Source organism: Pelobates fuscus, chromosome 2 (genome assembly GCF_036172605.1).
Source record: "Pelobates fuscus isolate aPelFus1 chromosome 2, aPelFus1.pri, whole genome shotgun sequence".
NCBI lineage: Eukaryota > Metazoa > Chordata > Amphibia > Anura > Pelobatidae > Pelobates > Pelobates fuscus.
Genome location: NC_086318.1, coordinates 355751144 through 355773513, shown reverse-complemented (window position 1 = coordinate 355773513; position 22370 = coordinate 355751144). Strand labels below are relative to the sequence as shown.

General features: G+C 42.9%; 27 non-coding genes across 27 annotated transcripts; all 27 read left to right on the top strand.

Annotated features, from left to right (window-relative positions):
• Positions 1–319: 319 nt before the first annotated feature.
• Positions 320–486, top strand: LOC134590166 (U1 spliceosomal RNA). The gene has a single exon (XR_010087130.1). It is a non-coding gene; the product is annotated as a U1 spliceosomal RNA (small nuclear RNA).
• An 899-nt stretch (positions 487–1385) lies between these two features.
• LOC134593549 (U4 spliceosomal RNA) lies at positions 1386–1526 on the top strand. The gene has a single exon (XR_010090015.1). It is a non-coding gene; the product is annotated as a U4 spliceosomal RNA (small nuclear RNA).
• A 472-nt stretch (positions 1527–1998) lies between these two features.
• Positions 1999–2165, top strand: LOC134590165 (U1 spliceosomal RNA). The gene has a single exon (XR_010087129.1). It is a non-coding gene; the product is annotated as a U1 spliceosomal RNA (small nuclear RNA).
• Positions 2166–3064: 899 nt separating this feature from the next.
• Positions 3065–3205, top strand: LOC134593783 (U4 spliceosomal RNA). Its single transcript, XR_010090216.1, has one exon. It is a non-coding gene; the product is annotated as a U4 spliceosomal RNA (small nuclear RNA).
• Positions 3206–3681: 476 nt separating this feature from the next.
• LOC134590164 (U1 spliceosomal RNA) lies at positions 3682–3848 on the top strand. The gene has a single exon (XR_010087128.1). It is a non-coding gene; the product is annotated as a U1 spliceosomal RNA (small nuclear RNA).
• Positions 3849–4747: 899 nt separating this feature from the next.
• LOC134593548 (U4 spliceosomal RNA) lies at positions 4748–4888 on the top strand. The gene has a single exon (XR_010090014.1). It is a non-coding gene; the product is annotated as a U4 spliceosomal RNA (small nuclear RNA).
• A 472-nt stretch (positions 4889–5360) lies between these two features.
• On the top strand, positions 5361–5527 carry LOC134590163 (U1 spliceosomal RNA). The gene has a single exon (XR_010087127.1). It is a non-coding gene; the product is annotated as a U1 spliceosomal RNA (small nuclear RNA).
• An 899-nt stretch (positions 5528–6426) lies between these two features.
• Positions 6427–6567, top strand: LOC134593782 (U4 spliceosomal RNA). The gene has a single exon (XR_010090215.1). It is a non-coding gene; the product is annotated as a U4 spliceosomal RNA (small nuclear RNA).
• A 465-nt stretch (positions 6568–7032) lies between these two features.
• On the top strand, positions 7033–7199 carry LOC134589603 (U1 spliceosomal RNA). The gene has a single exon (XR_010086652.1). It is a non-coding gene; the product is annotated as a U1 spliceosomal RNA (small nuclear RNA).
• Positions 7200–8098: 899 nt separating this feature from the next.
• LOC134592619 (U4 spliceosomal RNA) lies at positions 8099–8239 on the top strand. Its single transcript, XR_010089220.1, has one exon. It is a non-coding gene; the product is annotated as a U4 spliceosomal RNA (small nuclear RNA).
• A 465-nt stretch (positions 8240–8704) lies between these two features.
• Positions 8705–8871, top strand: LOC134590371 (U1 spliceosomal RNA). Its single transcript, XR_010087305.1, has one exon. It is a non-coding gene; the product is annotated as a U1 spliceosomal RNA (small nuclear RNA).
• Positions 8872–9770: 899 nt separating this feature from the next.
• On the top strand, positions 9771–9911 carry LOC134591975 (U4 spliceosomal RNA). The gene has a single exon (XR_010088667.1). It is a non-coding gene; the product is annotated as a U4 spliceosomal RNA (small nuclear RNA).
• A 471-nt stretch (positions 9912–10382) lies between these two features.
• Positions 10383–10549, top strand: LOC134590605 (U1 spliceosomal RNA). The gene has a single exon (XR_010087504.1). It is a non-coding gene; the product is annotated as a U1 spliceosomal RNA (small nuclear RNA).
• An 899-nt stretch (positions 10550–11448) lies between these two features.
• LOC134592618 (U4 spliceosomal RNA) lies at positions 11449–11589 on the top strand. The gene has a single exon (XR_010089219.1). It is a non-coding gene; the product is annotated as a U4 spliceosomal RNA (small nuclear RNA).
• Positions 11590–12053: 464 nt separating this feature from the next.
• LOC134589602 (U1 spliceosomal RNA) lies at positions 12054–12220 on the top strand. Its single transcript, XR_010086651.1, has one exon. It is a non-coding gene; the product is annotated as a U1 spliceosomal RNA (small nuclear RNA).
• An 899-nt stretch (positions 12221–13119) lies between these two features.
• Positions 13120–13260, top strand: LOC134591926 (U4 spliceosomal RNA). Its single transcript, XR_010088624.1, has one exon. It is a non-coding gene; the product is annotated as a U4 spliceosomal RNA (small nuclear RNA).
• Positions 13261–13731: 471 nt separating this feature from the next.
• LOC134590786 (U1 spliceosomal RNA) lies at positions 13732–13898 on the top strand. Its single transcript, XR_010087659.1, has one exon. It is a non-coding gene; the product is annotated as a U1 spliceosomal RNA (small nuclear RNA).
• Positions 13899–14797: 899 nt separating this feature from the next.
• Positions 14798–14938, top strand: LOC134592616 (U4 spliceosomal RNA). The gene has a single exon (XR_010089218.1). It is a non-coding gene; the product is annotated as a U4 spliceosomal RNA (small nuclear RNA).
• Positions 14939–15410: 472 nt separating this feature from the next.
• LOC134590853 (U1 spliceosomal RNA) lies at positions 15411–15577 on the top strand. Its single transcript, XR_010087717.1, has one exon. It is a non-coding gene; the product is annotated as a U1 spliceosomal RNA (small nuclear RNA).
• An 899-nt stretch (positions 15578–16476) lies between these two features.
• LOC134591925 (U4 spliceosomal RNA) lies at positions 16477–16617 on the top strand. The gene has a single exon (XR_010088623.1). It is a non-coding gene; the product is annotated as a U4 spliceosomal RNA (small nuclear RNA).
• A 471-nt stretch (positions 16618–17088) lies between these two features.
• On the top strand, positions 17089–17255 carry LOC134590604 (U1 spliceosomal RNA). The gene has a single exon (XR_010087503.1). It is a non-coding gene; the product is annotated as a U1 spliceosomal RNA (small nuclear RNA).
• An 898-nt stretch (positions 17256–18153) lies between these two features.
• On the top strand, positions 18154–18294 carry LOC134593471 (U4 spliceosomal RNA). The gene has a single exon (XR_010089948.1). It is a non-coding gene; the product is annotated as a U4 spliceosomal RNA (small nuclear RNA).
• Positions 18295–18765: 471 nt separating this feature from the next.
• On the top strand, positions 18766–18932 carry LOC134591445 (U1 spliceosomal RNA). Its single transcript, XR_010088225.1, has one exon. It is a non-coding gene; the product is annotated as a U1 spliceosomal RNA (small nuclear RNA).
• Positions 18933–19831: 899 nt separating this feature from the next.
• On the top strand, positions 19832–19972 carry LOC134593038 (U4 spliceosomal RNA). Its single transcript, XR_010089578.1, has one exon. It is a non-coding gene; the product is annotated as a U4 spliceosomal RNA (small nuclear RNA).
• A 478-nt stretch (positions 19973–20450) lies between these two features.
• Positions 20451–20617, top strand: LOC134591334 (U1 spliceosomal RNA). Its single transcript, XR_010088129.1, has one exon. It is a non-coding gene; the product is annotated as a U1 spliceosomal RNA (small nuclear RNA).
• An 899-nt stretch (positions 20618–21516) lies between these two features.
• LOC134592615 (U4 spliceosomal RNA) lies at positions 21517–21657 on the top strand. Its single transcript, XR_010089217.1, has one exon. It is a non-coding gene; the product is annotated as a U4 spliceosomal RNA (small nuclear RNA).
• Positions 21658–22125: 468 nt separating this feature from the next.
• LOC134590161 (U1 spliceosomal RNA) lies at positions 22126–22292 on the top strand. The gene has a single exon (XR_010087126.1). It is a non-coding gene; the product is annotated as a U1 spliceosomal RNA (small nuclear RNA).
• Positions 22293–22370: the final 78 nt, after the last annotated feature.

Sequence of the window (22370 nt, the reverse complement as noted above, 5' to 3'; positions counted from 1 at the left end):
GCAGCACACTATTCTCACTACATGCTACGAATTCCCATCCTTCGGCTCATTGGCCTAGCATTTGCCTTTATGCAAATTGCTCCTTCGCACCCTGAATCCAGCTCAATTATTCACACCTAACCACCTGAAGGCACTAAAATTACTGGTAGCTAAGAAAAACACCGATCAGCCACGAGGTTTGGTAATCTTTTGTAGCCTTCTATCATTTGGATTATTTATTTGCTCTTCTTTTTTTTTTTTTTAACTTGCTTTATTATTTCACCACAGCCTAAAGGAAAGGCTTCCCAGCGGGCGTGCCTTTGAATGTACCCGTCATGTCATACTTACCTGGCAGGGGAGCAATAGCCATGATCCCTAAGGTGGCTCTCCCAGAGTGAGGCTGGTTCATTGCACTCCGTACCAGTTGACCTCTGCGATTTCCTCAAATGTGGGAAACTCGACTGCATAATTTATGGTAGTGGGGGACTGCGTTCGCGCTTTCCCCTGTGTTTGCTTGTTTGACAAAAATAGAGAACTTCACCAATTCTGACGAAGGATAATTTCAGCCACGGCACCCGTCTTCTTTGGCTCTTACTTTCCGCATTAAGCAGGCAGCGACAATCATTTCCTAGGCTTGATCATTTTTATTATCTATGTTTTCTGGAGACCAGTTTTAAGCCAGAATTTCACTTTTTATTTTAACTTTTCAGCTTTTTTTTCATCATTTTTTTATCCTGACTTCTTTTGATTTATTGTATGCTTCAATGCAATGGAAGAAATAAAGAATTGGAGACCTATATTACGTCTTCCAACAGAACGTAACGTTTGATTGAATTTCTGGGAAAAAAAGATTTTCTGGATCAAGGCAGTGAATTGCCGCTTGAGACAATCAGACCAAACCTTAGGAATAGCTGGGTGGTCGCTAGCACTTACTAATGAACACAATGGAATTTTGAAATAGCCACCACAAATGTTCTTTCAGCCCTGTTGAGTGTGGATGAAGAGAAGACAGGTGCTAGGCAAGGGTCATTCCTATCGATGGAGTCATGAAATGTGTGACTTTGGGGACGAACATAGACCAGCGGATTGTGTACTCTGCCTAATGGCTGCTGTAGTAGAATCTTGGCAAAACTGTTTCCAAAGAGAGAAAAAAAATTGTACAAGGTTTGCTGCAAGATATGGTTGCCCTCACTCTCTGTTATAGGTTTGGAACCATTCCAAGATGCCATATAAGAAGACCGAGGAATTTGTTGGGGTTTAAGCTTCCCTGTAGGAGGAAGCGGGCCTAATTAGAATATTGCCTCCCATAATCCTTTGCAATGGCTTATGGTCATGAACTTTTTCTCACCGCTGTCTTAAAGTGTCCTTACATGGTAGCTCTTAAAAGCTGGCCCACTTGAACAGTTAGCTTTGCACAGTGGCAGTATCGTAGCCCATGAGGTCAATCCGAGGCGTGATTATTGCTAATTGAAAACTTTACCCAATACCCCGCCATGATGACTTGAAATACAGTCAGCATTGGCAATTTTTGACAGGCTCTAAGGAGACTGAAAGATTGGTTTAATAAAAGTTTATGGCGACCCATGTCTAGGGCGTGTCTTACGTGACTCCCGTTTCTTCCTGAGCTCTGTTGCACCATTCCTTCCGCTGGCTTCTTAGCATTTCCCTTTTACCTTTCTCTCCCACTGAATTCACTTGTTTCCGGCAGCACACTATTCTCACTACATGCTACGAATTCCCATCCTTCGGCTCATTGGCCTAGCATTTGCCTTTATGCAAATTGCTCCTTCGCACCCTGAATCCAGCTCAATTATTCACACCTAACCACCTGAAGGCACTAAAATTACTGGTAGCTAAGGAAAACAACGATCAGCCACGAGGTTTGGTAATCTTTTGTAGCCTTCTATCATTTGGATTATTTATTTGCTCTTCTTTTTTTTTTAACTTGCTTTATTATTTCACCACAGCCTAAAGGAAAGGCTTCCCAGCGGGCGTGCCTTTGAATGTACCCGTCATGTCATACTTACCTGGCAGGGGAGCAATAGCCATGATCCCTAAGGTGGCTCTCCCAGAGTGAGGCTGGTTCATTGCACTCCGTACCAGTTGACCTCTGCGATTTCCTCAAATGTGGGAAACTCGACTGCATAATTTATGGTAGTGGGGGACTGCGTTCGCGCTTTCCCCTGTGTTTGCTTGTTTGACAAAAATAGAGAACTTCACCAATTCTGACGAAGGATAATTTCAGCCACGGCACCCGTCTTCTTTGGCTCTTACTTTCCACATCAAGCAGGCAGCGACAATCATTTCCTAGGCTTGATCATTTTTATTATCTATGTTTTCTGGAGACCAGTTTTAAGCCAGAATTTCACTTTTTATTTTAACTTTTCAGCTTTTTTTTCATCATTTTTTTATCCTGACTTCTTTTGATTTATTGTATGCTTAAATGCAATGGAAGAAATAAAGAATTGGAGACCTATATTACGTCTTCCAACAGAACGTAACGTTTGATTGAATTTCTGGGAAAAAAAGATTTTCTGGATCAAGGCAGTGAATTGCCGCTTGAGACAATCAGACCAAACCTTAGGAATAGCTGGGTGGTCGCTAGCACTTACTAATGAACACCATGGAATTTTGAAATAGCCACCACAAATGTTCTTTCAGCCCTGTTGAGTGTGGATGAAGAGAAGACAGGTGCTAGGCAAGGGTCATTCCTATCGATGGAGTCATGAAATGTGTGACTTTGGGGACGAACGTAGACCAGCGGATTGTGTACTCTGCCTAATGGCTGCTGTAGTAGAATCTTGGCAAAACTGTTTCCAAAGAGAGAAAAAAAATTGTACAAGGTTTGCTGCAAGATATGGTTGCCCTCACTCTCTGTTATAGGTTTGGAACCATTCCAAGATGCCATATAAGAAGACCGAGGAATTTGTTGGGGTTTAAGCTTCCCTGTAGGAGGAAGCGGGCCTAATTAGAATATTGCCTCCCATAATCCTTTGCAATGGCTTATGGTCATGAACTTTTTCTCACCGCTGTCTTAAAGTGTCCTTACATGGTAGCTCTTAAAAGCTGGCCCACTTGAACCGTTAGCTTTGCACAGTGGCAGTATCGTAGCCCATGAGGTCAATCCGAGGCGTGATTATTGCTAATTGAAAACTTTACCCAATACCCTGCCATGATGACTTGAAATACAGTCAGCATTGGCAATTTTTGACAGGCTCTAAGGAGACTGAAAGATTGGTTTAATAAAAGTTTATGGCGCCCCATGTCTAGGGCGTGTCTTACGTGACTCCCGTTTCTTCCTGAGCTCTGTTGCACCATTCCTTCCGCTGGCTTCTTAGCATTTCCCTTTTACCTTTCTCTCCCACTGAATTCACTTGTTTCCGGCAGCACACTATTCTCACTACATGCTACGAATTCCCATCCTTCGGCTCATTGGCCTAGCATTTGCCTTTATGCAAATTGCTCCTTCGCACCCTGAATCCAGCTCAATTATTCACACCTAACCACCTGAAGGCACTAAAATTACTGGTAGCTAAGAAAAACACCGATCAGCCACGAGGTTTGGTAATCTTTTGTAGCCTTCTATCATTTGGATTATTTATTTGCTCTTCTTTTTTTTTTTTTTAACTTGCTTTATTATTTCACCACAGCCTAAAGGAAAGGCTTCCCAGCGGGCGTGCCTTTGAATGTACCCGTCATGTCATACTTACCTGGCAGGGGAGCAATAGCCATGATCCCTAAGGTGGCTCTCCCAGAGTGAGGCTGGTTCATTGCACTCCGTACCAGTTGACCTCTGCGATTTCCTCAAATGTGGGAAACTCGACTGCATAATTTATGGTAGTGGGGGACTGCGTTCGCGCTTTCCCCTGTGTTTGCTTGTTTGACAAAAATAGAGAACTTCACCAATTCTGACGAAGGATAATTTCAGCCACGGCACCCGTCTTCTTTGGCTCTTACTTTCCGCATTAAGCAGGCAGCGACAATCATTTCCTAGGCTTGATCATTTTTATTATCTATGTTTTCTGGAGACCAGTTTTAAGCCAGAATTTCACTTTTTATTTTAACTTTTCAGCTTTTTTTTCATCATTTTTTTATCCTGACTTCTTTTGATTTATTGTATGCTTCAATGCAATGGAAGAAATAAAGAATTGGAGACCTATATTACGTCTTCCAACAGAACGTAACGTTTGATTGAATTTCTGGGAAAAAAAGATTTTCTGGATCAAGGCAGTGAATTGCCGCTTGAGACAATCAGACCAAACCTTAGGAATAGCTGGGTGGTCGCTAGCACTTACTAATGAACACAATGGAATTTTGAAATAGCCACCACAAATGTTCTTTCAGCCCTGTTGAGTGTGGATGAAGAGAAGACAGGTGCTAGGCAAGGGTCATTCCTATCGATGGAGTCATGAAATGTGTGACTTTGGGGACGAACATAGACCAGCGGATTGTGTACTCTGCCTAATGGCTGCTGTAGTAGAATCTTGGCAAAACTGTTTCCAAAGAGAGAAAAAAAATTGTACAAGGTTTGCTGCAAGATATGGTTGCCCTCACTCTCTGTTATAGGTTTGGAACCATTCCAAGATGCCATATAAGAAGACCGAGGAATTTGTTGGGGTTTAAGCTTCCCTGTAGGAGGAAGCGGGCCTAATTAGAATATTGCCTCCCATAATCCTTTGCAATGGCTTATGGTCATGAACTTTTTCTCACCGCTGTCTTAAAGTGTCCTTACATGGTAGCTCTTAAAAGCTGGCCCACTTGAACAGTTAGCTTTGCACAGTGGCAGTATCGTAGCCCATGAGGTCAATCCGAGGCGTGATTATTGCTAATTGAAAACTTTACCCAATACCCCGCCATGATGACTTGAAATACAGTCAGCATTGGCAATTTTTGACAGGCTCTAAGGAGACTGAAAGATTGGTTTAATAAAAGTTTATGGCGACCCATGTCTAGGGCGTGTCTTACGTGACTCCCGTTTCTTCCTGAGCTCTGTTGCACCATTCCTTCCGCTGGCTTCTTAGCATTTCCCTTTTACCTTTCTCTCCCACTGAATTCACTTGTTTCCGGCAGCACACTATTCTCACTACATGCTACGAATTCCCATCCTTCGGCTCATTGGCCTAGCATTTGCCTTTATGCAAATTGCTCCTTCGCACCCTGAATCCAGCTCAATTATTCACACCTAACCACCTGAAGGCACTAAAATTACTGGTAGCTAAGGAAAACAACGATCAGCCACGAGGTTTGGTAATCTTTTGTAGCCTTCTATCATTTGGATTATTTATTTGCTCTTCTTTTTTTTTTAACTTGCTTTATTATTTCACCACAGCCTAAAGGAAAGGCTTCCCAGCGGGCGTGCCTTTGAATGTACCCGTCATGTCATACTTACCTGGCAGGGGAGCAATAGCCATGATCCCTAAGGTGGCTCTCCCAGAGTGAGGCTGGTTCATTGCACTCCGTACCAGTTGACCTCTGCGATTTCCTCAAATGTGGGAAACTCGACTGCATAATTTATGGTAGTGGGGGACTGCGTTCGCGCTTTCCCCTGTGTTTGCTTGTTTGACAAAAATAGAGAACTTCACCAATTCTGACGAAGGATAATTTCAGCCACGGCACCCGTCTTCTTTGGCTCTTACTTTCCACATCAAGCAGGCAGCGACAATCATTTCCTAGGCTTGATCATTTTTATTATCTATGTTTTCTGGAGACCAGTTTTAAGCCAGAATTTCACTTTTTATTTTAACTTTTCAGCTTTTTTTTCATCATTTTTTTATCCTGACTTCTTTTGATTTATTGTATGCTTAAATGCAATGGAAGAAATAAAGAATTGGAGACCTATATTACGTCTTCCAACAGAACGTAACGTTTGATTGAATTTCTGGGAAAAAAAGATTTTCTGGATCAAGGCAGTGAATTGCCGCTTGAGACAATCAGACCAAACCTTAGGAATAGCTGGGTGGTCGCTAGCACTTACTAATGAACACCATGGAATTTTGAAATAGCCACCACAAATGTTCTTTCAGCCCTGTTGAGTGTGGATGAAGAGAAGACAGGTGCTAGGCAAGGGTCATTCCTATCGATGGAGTCATGAAATGTGTGACTTTGGGGACGAACGTAGACCAGCGGATTGTGTACTCTGCCTAATGGCTGCTGTAGTAGAATCTTGGCAAAACTGTTTCCAAAGAGAGAAAAAAAATTGTACAAGGTTTGCTGCAAGATATGGTTGCCCTCACTCTCTGTTATAGGTTTGGAACCATTCCAAGATGCCATATAAGAAGACCGAGGAATTTGTTGGGGTTTAAGCTTCCCTGTAGGAGGAAGCGGGCCTAATTAGAATATTGCCTCCCATAATCCTTTGCAATGGCTTATGGTCATGAACTTTTTCTCACCGCTGTCTTAAAGTGTCCTTACATGGTAGCTCTTAAAAGCTGGCCCACTTGAACCGTTAGCTTTGCACAGTGGCAGTATCGTAGCCCATGAGGTCAATCCGAGGCGTGATTATTGCTAATTGAAAACTTTACCCAATACCCTGCCATGATGACTTGAAATACAGTCAGCATTGGCAATTTTTGACAGGCTCTAAGGAGACTGAAAGATTGGTTTAATAAAAGTTTATGGCGCCCCATGTCTAGGGCGTGTCTTACGTGACTCCCGTTTCTTCCTGAGCTCTGTTGCACCATTCCTTCCGCTGGCTTCTTAGCATTTCCCTTTTACCTTTCTCTCCCACTGAATCCACTTGTTTCCGGCAGCACACTATTCTCACTCCATGCTACGAATTCTCATCCTTCGGCTCATTGGCCTAGCATTTGCCTTTATGCAAATTGCTCCTTCGCACCCTGAATCCAGCTCAATTATTCACACCTAACCCCCTGAAGGCACTAAAATTACTGGTAGCTAAGGAAAACAACGATCAGCCACGAGGTTTGGTAATCTTTTGTAGCCTTCTATCATTTGGATTATTTATTTGCTTTTTTTTAACTTGCTTTATTATTTCACCACAGCCTAAAGGAAAGGCTTCCCAGCGGGCGTGCCTTTGAATGTACCCGTCATGTCATACTTACCTGGCAGGGGAGCAATAGCCATGATCACTAAGGTGGCTCTCCCAGAGTGAGGCTGGTTCATTGCACTCCGTACCAGTTGACCTCTGCGATTTCCTCAAATGTGGGAAACTCGACTGCATAATTTATGGTAGTGGGGGACTGCGTTTGCGCTTTCCCCTGTGTTTGCTTGTTTGACAAAAATAGAGAACTTCACCAATTCTGACGAAGGATAATTTCAGCCACGGCACCCGTCTTCTTTGGCTCTTACTTTCCGCATCAAGCAGGCAGCGACAATCATTTCCAAGGCTTGATCATTTTTATTATCTATGTTTTCTGGAGACCAGTTTTAAGCCAGAATTTCACTTTTTATTTTAACTTTTCAGCTTTTTTTTCATCATTTTTTTATCCTGACTTCTTTTGATTTATTGTATGCTTCAATGCAATGGAAGAAATAAAGAATTGGAGACCTATATTACGTCTTCCAACAGAACGTAACGTTTGATTGAATTTCTGGGAAAAAAAGATTTTCTGGATCAAGGAAGTGAATTGCCGCTTGAGACAATCAGACCAAACCTTAGGAATAGCTGGGTGGTCGCTAGCACTTACTAATGAACACCATGGAATTTTGAAAAAGCCACCACAAATGTTCTTTCAGCCCTGTTGAGTGTGGAGGAAGAGAAGACAGGTGCTAGGCAAGGGTCATTCCTATCGATGGAGTCATGAAATGTGTGACTTTGGGGACGAACGTAGACCAGCGGATTGTGTACTCTGCCTAATGGCTGCTGTAGTAGAATCTTGGCAAAACTGTTTCCAAAGAGAGAAAAAAAATTGTACAAGGTTTGCTGCAAGATATGGTTGCCCTCACTCTCTGTTATAGGTTTGGAACCATTCCAAGATGCCATATAAGAAGACCGAGGAATTTGTTGGGGTTTAAGCTTCCCTGTAGGAGGAAGCGGGCCTAATTAGAATATTGCCTCCCATAATCCTTTGCAATGGCTTATGGTCATGAACTTTTTCTCACCCCTGTCTTAAAGTTTCCTTACGTGGTAGCTCTTAAAAGCTGGCCCACTTGAACAGCTAGCTTTGCGCAGTGGCAGTATCGTAGCCCATGAGGTCAATCCGAGGCGTGATTATTGCTAATTGAAAACTTTACCCAATACCCCGCCATGATGACTTGAAATACAGTCAGCATTGGCAATTTTTGACAGGCTCTAAGGAGACTGAAAGATTGGTTTAATAAAAGTTTATGGCGCCCCATGTCTAGGGCGTGTCTTACGTGACTCCCGTTTCTTCCTGAGCTCTGTTGCACCATTCCTTCCGCTGGCTTCTTAGCATTTCCCTTTTACCTTTCTCTCCCACTGAATCCACTTGTTTCCGGCAGCACACTATTCTCACTCCATGCTACGAATTCCCATCCTTCGGCTCATTGGCCTAGCATTTGCCTTTATGCAAATTGCTCCTTCGCACCCTGAATCCAGCTCAATTATTCACACCTAACCACCTGAAGGCACTAAAATTACTGGTAGCTAAGGAAAACAACGATCAGCCACGAGGTTTGGTAATCTTTTGTAGCCTTCTATCATTTGGATTATTTATTTGCTTTTTTTTAACTTGCTTTATTATTTCACCACAGCCTAAAGGAAAGGCTTCCCAGCGGGCGTGCCTTTGAATGTACCCGTCATGTCATACTTACCTGGCAGAGGAGCAATAGCCATGATCACTAAGGTGGCTCTCCCAGAGTGAGGCTGGTTCATTGCACTCCGTACCAGTTGACCTCTGCGATTTCCTCAAATGTGGGAAACTCGACTGCATAATTTATGGTAGTGGGGGACTGCGTTCGCGTTTTCCCCTGTGTTTGCTTGTTTGACAAAAATAGAGAACTTCACCAATTCTGACGAAGGATAATTTCAGCCACGGCACCCGTCTTCTTTGGCGCTTACTTTCCGCATCAAGCAGGCAGCGACAATCATTTCCTAGGCTTGATCATTTTTATTATCTATGTTTTCTGGAGACCAGTTTTAAGCCAGAATTTCACTTTTTATTTTAACTTTTCAGCTTTTTTTTCATCATTTTTTTATCCTGACTTCTTTTGATTTATTGTATGCTTCAATGCAATGGAAGAAATAAAGAATTGGAGACCTATATTACGTCTTCCAACAGAACGTAACGTTTGATTGAATTTCTGGGAAAAAAAGATTTTCTGGATCAAGGCAGTGAATTGCCGCTTGAGACAATCAGACCAAACCTTAGGAATAGCTGGGTGGTCGCTAGCACTTACTAATGAACACCATGGAATTTTGAAAAAGCCACCACAAATGTTCTTTCAGCCCTGTTGAGTGTGGATGAAGAGAAGACAGGTGCTAGGCAAGGGTCATTCCTATCGATGGAGTCATGAAATGTGTGACTTTGGGGACGAACGTAGACCAGCGGATTGTGTACTCTGCCTAATGGCTGCTGTAGTAGAATCTTGGCAAAACCGTTTCCAAAGAGAGAAAAAAAATTGTACAAGGTTTGCTGCAAGATATGGTTGCCCTCACTCTCTGTTATAGGTTTGGAACCATTCCAAGATGCCATATAAGAAGACCGAGGAATTTGTTGGGGTTTAAGCTTCCCTGTAGGAGGAAGCGGGCCTAATTAGAATATTGCCTCCCATAATCCTTTGCAATGGCTTATGGTCATGAACTTTTTCTCACCGCTGTCTTAAAGTTTCCTTACGTGGTAGCTCTTAAAAGCTGGCCCACTTGAACAGCTAGCTTTGCGCAGTGGCAGTATCGTAGCCCATGAGGTCAAACCGAGGCGTGATTATTGCTAATTGAAAACTTTAACCAATACCCCGCCATGATGACTTGAAATACAGTCAGCATTGGCAATTTTTGACAGGCTCTAAGGAGACTGAAAGATTGGTTTAATAAAAGTTTATGGCGCCCCATGTCTAGGGCGTGTCTTACGTGACTCCCGTTTCTTTCTGAGCTCTGTTGCACCATTCCTTCAGCTGGCTTCTTAGCATTTCCCTTTTACCTTTCTCTCCCACTGAATTCACTTGTTTCCGGCAGCACACTATTCTCACTCCATGCTACGAATTCCCATCCTTCGGCTCATTGGCCTAGCATTTGCCTTTATGCAAATTGCTCCTTCGCACCCTGAATCCAGCTCAATTATTCACACCTAACCACCTGAAGGCACTAAAATTACTGGTAGCTAAGGAAAACAATGATCAGCCACGAGGTTTGGTAATCTTTTGTAGCCTTCTATCATTTGGATTATTTATTTGCTTTTTTTTTTTTTTAACTTGCTTTATTATTTCACCACAGCCTAAAGGAAAGGCTTCCCAGCGGGCGTGCCTTTGAATGTACCCGTCATGTCATACTTACCTGGCAGGGGAGCAATAGCCATGATCCCTAAGGTGGCTCTCCCAGAGTGAGGCTGGTTCATTGCACTCCGTACCAGTTGACCTCTGCGATTTCCTCAAATGTGGGAAACTCGACTGCATTATTTATGGTAGTGGGGGACTGCGTTCGCGCTTTCCCCTGTGTTTGCTTGTTTGACAAAAATAGAGAACTTCACCAATTCTGACGAAGGATAATTTCAGACACGGCACCCGTCTTCTTTGGCTCTTACTTTCCACATCAAGCAGGCAGCGACAATCATTTCCTAGGCTTGATCATTTTTATTATCTATGTTTTCTGGAGACCAGTTTTAAGCCAGAATTTCACTTTTTATTTTAACTTTTCAGCTTTTTTTTCATCATTTTTTTATCCTGACTTCTTTTGATTTATTGTATGCTTCAATGCAATGGAAGAAATAAAGAATTGGAGACCTATATTACGTCTTCCAACAGAACGTAACGTTTGATTGAATTTCTGGGAAAAAAATATTTTCTGGATCAAGGCAGTGAATTGCCGCTTGAGACAATCAGACCAAACCTTAGGAATAGCTGGGTGGTCGCTAGCACTTACTAATGAACACCATGGAATTTTGAAAAAGCCACCACAAATGTTCTTTCAGCCCTGTTGAGTGTGGATGAAGAGAAGACAGGTGCTAGGCAAGGGTCATTCCTATCGATGGAGTCATGAAATGTGTGACTTTGGGGACGAACGTAGACCAGCGGATTGTGTACTCTGCCTAATGGCTGCTGTAGTAGAATCTTGGCAAAACTGTTTCCAAAGAGAGAAAAAAAATTGTACAAGGTTTGCTGCAAGATATGGTTGCCCTCACTCTCTGTTATAGGTTTGGAACCATTCCAAGATGCCATATAAGAAGACCGAGGAATTTGTTGGGGTTTAAGCTTCCCTGTAGGAGGAAGCGGGCCTAATTAGAATATTGCCTCCCATAATCCTTTGCAATGGCTTATGGTCATGAACTTTTTCTCACCCCTGTCTTAAAGTTTCCTTACGTGGTAGCTCTTAAAAGCTGGCCCACTTGAACAGCTAGCTTTGCGCAGTGGCAGTATCGTAGCCCATGAGGTCAATCCGAGGCGTGATTATTGCTAATTGAAAACTTTACCCAATACCCCGCCATGATGACTTGAAATACAGTCAGCATTGGCAATTTTTGACAGGCTCTAAGGAGACTGAAAGATTGGTTTAATAAAAGTTTATGGCGCCCCATGTCTAGGGCGTGTCTTACGTGACTCCCGTTTCTTCCTGAGCTCTGTTGCACCATTCCTTCCGCTGGCTTCTTAGCATTTCCCTTTTACCTTTCTCTCCCACTGAATCCACTTGTTTCCGGCAGCACACTATTCTCACTCCATGCTACGAATTCCCATCCTTCGGCTCATTGGCCTAGCATTTGCCTTTATGCAAATTGCTCCTTCGCACCCTGAATCCAGCTCAATTATTCACACCTAACCACCTGAAGGCACTAAAATTACTGGTAGCTAAGGAAAACAACGATCAGCCACGAGGTTTGGTAATCTTTTGTAGCCTTCTATCATTTGGATTATTTATTTGCTTTTTTTAACTTGCTTTATTATTTCACCACAGCCTAAAGGAAAGGCTTCCCAGCGGGCGTGCCTTTGAATGTACCCGTCATGTCATACTTACCTGGCAGGGGAGCAATAGCCATGATCACTAAGGTGGCTCTCCCAGAGTGAGGCTGGTTCATTGCACTCCGTACCAGTTGACCTCTGCGATTTCCTCAAATGTGGGAAACTCGACTGCATAATTTATGGTAGTGGGGGACTGCGTTCGCGCTTTCCCCTGTGTTTGCTTGTTTGACAAAAATAGAGAACTTCACCAATTCTGACGAAGGATAATTTCAGCCACGGCACCCGTCTTCTTTGGCTCTTACTTTCCGCATCAAGCAGGCAGCGACAATCATTTCCTAGGCTTGATCATTTTTATTATCTATGTTTTCTGGAGACCAGTTTTAAGCCAGAATTTCACTTTTTATTTTAACTTTTCAGCTTTTTTTTCATCATTTTTTTATCCTGACTTCTTTTGATTTATTGTATGCTTCAATGCAATGGAAGAAATAAAGAATTGGAGACCTATATTACGTCTTCCAACAGAACGTAACGTTTGATTGAATTTCTGGGAAAAAAAGATTTTCTGGATCAAGGCAGTGAATTGCCGCTTGAGACAATCAGACCAAACCTTAGGAATAGCTGGGTGGTCGCTAGCACTTACTAATGAACACCATGGAATTTTGAAAAAGCCACCACATATGTTCTTTCAGCCCTGTTGAGTGTGGATGAAGAGAAGACAGGTGCTAGGCAAGGGTCATTCCTATCGATGGAGTCATGAAATGTGTGACTTTGGGGACGAACGTAGACCAGCGGATTGTGTACTCTGCCTAATGGCTGCTGTAGTAGAATCTTGGCAAAACTGTTTCCAAAGAGAGAAAAAAAAATGTACAAGGTTTGCTGCAAGATATGGTTGCCCTCACTCTCTGTTATAGGTTTGGAACCATTCCAAGATGCCATATAAGAAGACCGAGGAATTTGTTGGGGTTTAAGCTTCCCTGTAGGAGGAAGCGGGCCTAATTAGAATATTGCCTCCCATAATCCTTTGCAATGGCTTATGGTCATGAACTTTTTCTCACCGCTGTCTTAAAGTTTCCTTACGTGGTAGCTCTTAAAAGCTGGCCCACTTGAACAGCTAGCTTTGCGCAGTGGCAGTATCGTAGCCCATGAGGTCAAACCGAGGCGTGATTATTGCTAATTGAAAACTTTACCCAATACCCCGCCATGATGACTTGAAATACAGTCAGCATTGGCAATTTTTGACAGGCTCTAAGGAGACTGAAAGATTGGTTTAATAAAAGTTTATGGCGCCCCATGTCTAGGGCGTGTCTTACGTGACTCCCGTTTCTTTCTGAGCTCTGTTGCACCATTCCTTCAGCTGGCTTCTTAGCATTTCCCTTTTACCTTTCTCTCCCACTGAATTCACTTGTTTCCGGCAGCACACTATTCTCACTCCATGCTACGAATTCCCATCCTTCGGCTCATTGGCCTAGCATTTGCCTTTATGCAAATTGCTCCTTCGCACCCTGAATCCAGCTCAATTATTCACACCTAACCACCTGAAGGCACTAAAATTACTGGTAGCTAAGGAAAACAATGATCAGCCACGAGGTTTGGTAATCTTTTGTAGCCTTCTATCATTTGGATTATTTATTTGCTTTTTTTTTTTTTTAACTTGCTTTATTATTTCACCACAGCCTAAAGGAAAGGCTTCCCAGCGGGCGTGCCTTTGAATGTACCCGTCATGTCATACTTACCTGGCAGGGGAGCAATAGCCATGATCCTTAAGGTGGCTCTCCCAGAGTGAGGCTGGTTCATTGCACTCCGTACCAGTTGACCTCTGCGATTTCCTCAAATGTGGGAAACTCGACTGCATTATTTATGGTTGTGGGGGACTGCGTTCGCGCTTTCCCCTGTGTTTGCTTGTTTGACAAAAATAGAGAACTTCACCAATTCTGACGAAGGATAATTTCAGACACGGCACCGGTCTTCTTTGGCTCTTACTTTCCACATCAAGCAGGCAGCGACAATCATTTCCTAGGCTTGATCATTTTTATTATCTATGTTTTCTGGAGACCAGTTTTAAGCCAGAATTTAACTTTTTATTTTAACTTTTCAGCTTTTTTTTCATCATTTTTTTATCCTGACTTCTTTTGATTTATTGTATGCTTCAATGCAATGGAAGAAATAAAGAATTGGAGACCTATATTACGTCTTCCAACAGAACGTAACGTTTGATTGAATTTCTGGGAAAAAAAGATTTTCTGGATCAAGGCAGTGAATTGCCGCTTGAGACAATCAGACCAAACCTTAGGAATAGCTGGGTGGTCGCTAGCACTTACTAATGAACACCATGGAATTTTGAAAAAGCCACCACAAATGTTCTTTCAGCCCTGTTGAGTGTGGATGAAGAGAAGACAGGTGCTAGGCAAGGGTCATTCCTATCGATGGAGTCATGAAATGTGTGACTTTGGGGACGAACGTAGACCAGCGGATTGTGTACTCTGCCTAATGGCTGCTGTAGTAGAATCTTGGCAAAACTGTTTCCAAAGAGAGAAAAAAAAATGTACAAGGTTTGCTGCAAGATATGGTTGCCCTCACTCTCTGTTATAGGTTTGGAACCATTCCAAGATGCCATATAAGAAGACCGAGGAATTTGTTGGGGTTTAAGCTTCCCTGTAGGAGGAAGCGGGCCTAATTAGAATATTGCCTCCCATAATCCTTTGCAATGGCTTATGGTCATGAACTTTTTCTCACCCCTGTCTTAAAGTTTCCTTACGTGGTAGCTCTTAAAAGCTGGCCCACTTGAACAGCTAGCTTTGCGCAGTGGCAGTATCGTAGCCCATGAGGTCAATCCGAGGCGTGATTATTGCTAATTGAAAACTTTACCCAATACCCCGCCATGATGACTTGAAATACAGTCAGCATTGGCAATTTTTGACAGGCTCTAAGGAGACTGAAAGATTGGTTTAATAAAAGTTTATGGCGCCCCATGTCTAGGGCGTGTCTTACGTGACTCCCGTTTCTTTCTGAGCTCTGTTGCACCATTCCTTCAGCTGGCTTCTTAGCATTTCCCTTTTACCTTTCTCTCCCACTGAATTCACTTGTTTCCGGCAGCACACTATTCTCACTCCATGCTACGAATTCCCATCCTTCGGCTCATTGGCCTAGCATTTGCCTTTATGCAAATTGCTCCTTCGCACCCTGAATCCAGCTCAATTATTCACACCTAACCACCTGAAGGCACTAAAATTACTGGTAGCTAAGGAAAACAATGATCAGCCACGAGGTTTGGTAATCTTTTGTAGCCTTCTATCATTTGGATTATTTATTTGCTTTTTTTTTTTTTTTAACTTGCTTTATTATTTCACCACAGCCTAAAGGAAAGGCTTCCCAGCGGGCGTGCCTTTGAATGTACCCGTCATGTCATACTTACCTGGCAGGGGAGCAATAGCCATGATCCCTAAGGTGGTTCTCCCAGAGTGAGGCTGGTTCATTGCACTCCGTACCAGTTGACCTCTGCGATTTCCTCAAATGTGGGAAACTCGACTGCATAATTTATGGTAGTGGGGGACTGCGTTCGCGCTTACCCCTGTGTTTGCTTGTTTGACAAAAATAGAGAACTTCACCAATTCTGACGAAGGATAATTTCAGCCACGGCACCCGTCTTCTTTGGCTCTTACTTTCCGCATCAAGCAGGCAGCGACAATCATTTCCTAGGCTTGATCATTTTTATTATCTATGTTTTCTGGAGACCAGTTTTAAGCCAGAATTTCACTTTTTATTTTAACTTTTCAGCTTTTTTTTCATCATTTTTTTATCCTGACTTCTTTTGATTTATTGTATGCTTCAATGCAATGGAAGAAATAAAGAATTGGAGACCTATATTACGTCTTCCAACAGAACGTAACGTTTGATTGAATTTCTGGGAAAAAAAGATTTTCTGGATCAAGGCAGTGAATTGCCGCTTGAGACAATCAGACCAAACCTTAGGAATAGCTGGGTGGTCGCTAGCACTTACTAATGAACACCATGGAATTTTGAAAAAGCCACCACAAATGTTCTTTCAGCCCTGTTGAGTGTGGATGAAGAGAAGACAGGTGCTAGGCAAGGGTCATTCCTATCGATGGAGTCATGAAATGTGTGACTTTGGGGACGAACGTAGACCAGCGGATTGTGTACTCTGCCTAATGGCTGCTGTAGTAGAATCTTGGCAAAACTGTTTCCAAAGAGAGAAAAAAAATTGTACAAGGTTTGCTGCAAGATATGGTTGCCCTCACTCTCTGTTATAGGTTTGGAACCATTCCAAGATGCCATATAAGAAGACCGAGGAATTTGTTGGGGTTTAAGCTTCCCTGTAGGAGGAAGCGGGCCTAATTAGAATATTGCCTCCCATAATCCTTTGCAATGGCTTATGGTCATGAACTTTTTCTCACCGCTGTCTTAAAGATTCCTTACGTGGTAGCTCTTAAAAGCTGGCCCACTTGAACAGCTAGCTTTGCGCAGTGGCAGTATCGTAGCCCATGAGGTCAAACCGAGGCGTGATTATTGCTAATTGAAAACTTTACCCAATACCCCGCCATGATGACTTGAAATACAGTCAGCATTGGCAATTTTTGACAGGCTCTAAGGAGACTGAAAGATTGGTTTAATAAAAGTTTATGGCGCCCCATGTCTAGGGCGTGTCTTACGTGACTCCCGTTTCTTTCTGAGCTCTGTTGCACCATTCCTTCAGCTGGCTTCTTAGCATTTCCCTTTTACCTTTCTCTCCCACTGAATTCACTTGTTTCCGGCAGCACACTATTCTCACTCCATGCTACGAATTCCCATCCTTCGGCTCATTGGCCTAGCATTTGCCTTTATGCAAATTGCTCCTTCGCACCCTGAATCCAGCTCAATTATTCACACCTAACCACCTGAAGGCACTAAAATTACTGGTAGCTAAGGAAAACAATGATCAGCCACGAGGTTTGGTAATCTTTTGTAGCCTTCTATCATTTGGATTATTTATTTGCTTTTTTTTTTTTTTAACTTGCTTTATTATTTCACCACAGCCTAAAGGAAAGGCTTCCCAGCGGGCGTGCCTTTGAATGTACCCGTCATGTCATACTTACCTGGCAGGGGAGCAATAGCCATGATCCCTAAGGTGGCTCTCCCAGAGTGAGGCTGGTTCATTGCACTCCGTACCAGTTGACCTCTGCGATTTCCTCAAATGTGGGAAACTCGACTGCATTATTTATGGTAGTGGGGGACTGCGTTCGCGCTTTCCCCTGTGTTTGCTTGTTTGACAAAAATAGAGAACTTCACCAATTCTGACGAAGGATAATTTCAGACACGGCACCCGTCTTCTTTGGCTCTTACTTTCCACATCAAGCAGGCAGCGACAATCATTTCCTAGGCTTGATCATTTTTATTATCTATGTTTTCTGGAGACCAGTTTTAAGCCAGAATTTCACTTTTTATTTTAACTTTTCAGTTTTTTTTCATCATTTTTTTATCCTGACTTCTTTTGATTTATTGTATGCTTCAATGCAATGGAAGAAATAAAGAATTGGAGACCTATATTACGTCTTCCAACAGAACGTAACGTTTGATTGAATTTCTGGGAAAAAAAGATTTTCTGGATCAAGGCAGTGAATTGCTGCTTGAGACAATCAGACCAAACTTTAGGAATAGCTGGGTGGTCGCTAGCACTTACTAATGAACACCATGGAATTTTGAAAAAGCCACCACAAATGTTCTTTCAGCCCTGTTGAGTGTGGAGGAAGAGAAGACAGGTGCTAGGCAAGGGTCATTCCTATCGATGGAGTCATGAAATGTGTGACTTTGGGGACGAACGTAGACCAGCGGATTGTGTACTCTGCCTAATGGCTGCTGTAGTAGAATCTTGGCAAAACTGTTTCCAAAGAGAGAAAAAAAATTGTACAAGGTTTGCTGCAAGATATGGTTGCCCTCACTCTCTGTTATAGGTTTGGAACCATTCCAAGATGCCATATAAGAAGACCGAGGAATTTGTTGGGGTTTAAGCTTCCCTGTAGGAGGAAGCGGGCCTAATTAGAATATTGCCTCCCATAATCCTTTGCAATGGCTTATGGTCATGAACTTTTTCTCACCGCTGTCTTAAAGTGTCCTTACGTGGTAGCTCTTAAAAGCTGGCCCACTTGAACAGCTAGCTTTGCGCAGTGGCAGTATTGTAGCCCATGAGGTCAAACCGAGGCGTGATTATTGCTAATTGAAAACTTTACCCAATACCCCGCCATGATGACATGAAATACAGTCAGCATTGGCAATTTTTGACAGGCTCTAAGGAGACTGAAAGATTGGTTTAATAAAAGTTTATGGCGCCCCATGTCTAGGGCGTGTCTTACGTGACTCCCGTTTCTTCCTGAGCTCTGTTGCACCATTCCTTCCGCTGGCTTCTTAGCATTTCCCTTTTACCTTTCTCTCCCACTGAATTCACTTGTTTCCGGCAGCACACTATTCTCACTACATGCTACGAATTCCCATCCTTCGGCTCATTGGCCTAGCATTTGCCTTTATGCAAATTGCTCCTTCGCACCCTGAATCCAGCTCAATTATTCACACCTAACCACCTGAAGGCACTAAAATTACTGGTAGCTAAGGAAAACAACGATCAGCCACGAGGTTTGGTAATCTTTTGTAGCCTTCTATCATTTGGATTATTTATTTGCTTTTTTTTTTTTTTAACTTGCTTTATTATTTCACCACAGCCTAAAGGAAAGGCTTCCCAGCGGGCGTGCCTTTGAATGTACCCGTCATGTCATACTTAAATGGCAGGGGAGCAATAGCCATGATCCCTAAGGTGGCTCTCCCAGAGTGAGGCTGGTTCATTGCACTCCGTACCAGTTGACCTCTGCGATTTCCTCAAATGTGGGAAACTCGACTGCATAATTTATGGTAGTGGGGGACTGCGTTCGCACTTTCCCCTGTGTTTGCTTGTTTGACAAAAATAGAGAACTTCACCAATTCTGACGAAGGATAATTTCAGCCACGGCACCTGTCTTCTTTGGCTCTTACTTTCCGCATCAAGCAGGCAGCGACAATCATTTCCTAGGCTTGATCATTTTTATTATCTATGTTTTCTGGAGACCAGTTTTAAGCCAGAATTTCACTTTTTATTTTAACTTTTCAGCTTTTTTTTCATCATTTTTTTATCCTGACTTCTTTTGATTTATTGTATGCTTCAATGCAATGGAAGAAATAAAGAATTGGAGACCTATATTACGTCTTCCAACAGAACCTAACGTTTGATTGAATTTCTGGGAAACAAAGATTTTCTGGATCAAGGCAGTGAATTGCCGCTTGAGACAATCAGACCAAACCTTAGGAATAGCTGGGTGGTCGCTAGCACTTACTAATGAACACCATGGAATTTTGAAAAAGCCACCACAAATGTTCTTTCAGCCCTGTTGAGTGTGGATGAAGAGAAGACAGGTGCTAGGCAAGGGTCATTCCTATCGATGGAGTCATGAAATGTGTGACTTTGGGGACGAACGTAGACCAGCGGATTGTGTACTCTGCCTAATGGCTGCTGTAGTAGAATCTTGGCAAAACCGTTTCCAAAGAGAGAAAAAAAATTGTACAAGGTTTGCTGCAAGATATGGTTGCCCTCACTCTCTGTTATAGGTTTGGAACCATTCCAAGATGCCATATAAGAAGACTGAGGAATTTGTTGGGGTTTAAGCTTCCCTGTAGGAGGAAGCGGGCCTAATTAGAATATTGCCTCCCACAATCCTTTGCAATGGCTTATGGTCATGAACTTTTTCTCACCGCTGTCTTAAAGTGTCCTTACGTGGTAGCTCTTAAAAGCTGGCCCACTTGAACAGTTAACTTTGCGCAGTGGCAGTATCGTAGCCCATGAGGTCAATCCGAGGCGTGATTATTGCTAATTGAAAACTTTACCCAATACCCCGCCATGATGACTTGAAATACAGTCAGCATTGGCAATTTTTGACAGGCTCTAAGGAGACTGAAAGATTGGTTTAAAAAAAGTTTATGGCCCCCCCATGTCTAGGGCGTGTCTTACGTGACTCCCGTTTCTTCCTGAGCTCTGTTGCACCATTCCTTCCGCTGGCTTCCTTGCATTTCCCTTTTACCTTTCTCTCCCACTGAATCCACTTGTTTCCGGCAGCACACTATTCTCACTCTATGCTACGAATTCCCATCCTTCGGCTCATTGGCCTAGCATTTGCCTTTATGCAAATTGCTCCTTCGCACCCTGAATCCAGCTCAATTATTCACACCTAACCACCTGAAGGCACTAAAATTACTGGTAGCAAAGGAAAACAACGATCAGCCACGAGGTTTGGTAATCTTTTGTAGCCTTCTATCATTTGGATTATTTATTTGCTCTTCTTTTTTTTTTTTTTTAACTTGCTTTATTATTTCACCACAGCCTAAAGGAAAGGCTTCCCAGCGGGCGTGCCTTTGAATGTACCCGTCATGTCATACTTACCTGGCAGGGGAGCAATAGCCATGATTCCTAAGGTGGCTCTCCCAGAGTGAGGCTGGTTCATTGCACTCCGTACCAGTTGACCTCTGCGATTTCCTCAAATGTGGGAAACTCAACTGCATAATTTATGGTAGTGGGGGACTGCGTTCGCGCTTTCCCCTGTGTTTGCTTGTTTGACAAAAATAGAGAACTTCACCAATTCTGACGAAGGATAATTTCAGCCACGGCACCCGTCTTCTTTGGCTCTTACTTTCCACATCAAGCAGGCAGCGACAATCATTTCCTAGGCTTGATCATTTTTATTATCTATGTTTTCTGGAGACCAGTTTTAAGCCAGAATTTCACTTTTTATTTTAACTTTTCAGCTTTTTTTTCATCATTTTTTTATCCTGACTTCTTTTGATTTATTGTATGCTTCAATGCAATGGAAGAAATAAAGAATTGGAGACCTATATTACGTCTTCCAACAGAACGTAACGTTTGATTGAATTTCTGGGAAAAAAAGATTTTCTGGATCAAGGCAGTGAATTGCTGCTTGAGACAATCAGACCAAACTTTAGGAATAGCTGGGTGGTCGCTAGCACTTACTAATGAACACCATGGAATTTTGAAAAAGCCACCACAAATGTTCTTTCAGCCCTGTTGAGTGTGGAGGAAGAGAAGACAGGTGCTAGGCAAGGGTCATTCCTATCGATGGAGTCATGAAATGTGTGACTTTGGGGACGAACGTAGACCAGCGGATTGTGTACTCTGCCTAATGGCTGCTGTAGTAGAATCTTGGCAAAACTGTTTCCAAAGAGAGAAAAAAAATTGTACAAGGTTTGCTGCAAGATATGGTTGCCCTCACTCTCTGTTATAGGTTTGGAACCATTCCAAGATGCCATATAAGAAGACCGAGGAATTTGTTGGGGTTTAAGCTTCCCTGTAGGAGGAAGCGGGCCTAATTAGAATATTGCCTCCCATAATCCTTTGCAATGGCTTATGGTCATGAACTTTTTCTCACCGCTGTCTTAAAGTTTCCTTACGTGGTAGCTCTTAAAAGCTGGCCCACTTGAACAGCTAGCTTTGCGCAGTGGCAGTATCGTAGCCCATGAGGTCAATCCGAGGCGTGATTATTGCTAATTGAAAACTTTACCCAATACCCCGCCATGATGACTTGAAATACAGTCAGCATTGGCAATTTTTGACAGGCTCTAAGGAGACTGAAAGATTGGTTTAATAAAAGTTTATGGCGCCCCATGTCTAGGGCGTGTCTTACGTGACTCCCGTTTCTTCCTGAGCTCTGTTGCACCATTCCTTCCGCTGGCTTCTTAGCATTTCCCTTTTACCTTTCTCTCCCACTGAATTCACTTGTTTCCGGCAGCACACTATTCTCACTACATGCTACGAATTCCCATCCTTCGGCTCATTGGCCTAGCATTTGCCTTTATGCAAATTGCTCCTTCGCACCCTGAATCCAGCTCAATTATTCACACCTAACCACCTGAAGGCACTAAAATTACTGGTAGCTAAGGAAAACAACGATCAGCCACGAGGTTTGGTAATCTTTTGTAGCCTTCTATCATTTGGATTATTTATTTGCTTTTTTTTTTTAACTTGCTTTATTATTTCACCACAGCCTAAAGGAACGGCTTCCCAGCGGGCGTGCCTTTGAATGTACCCGTCATGTCATACTTACCTGGCAGGGGAGCAATAGCCATGATCCCTAAGGTGGCTCTCCCAGAGTGAGGCTGGTTCATTGCACTCCGTACCAGTTGACCTCTGCGATTTCCTCAAATGTGGGAAACTCGACTGCATAATTTATGGTAGTGGGGGACTGCGTTCGCGCTTTCCCCTGTGTTTGCTTGTTTGACAAAAATAGAGAACTTCACCAATTCTGATGAAGGATAATTTCAGCCACGGCACCCGTATTCTT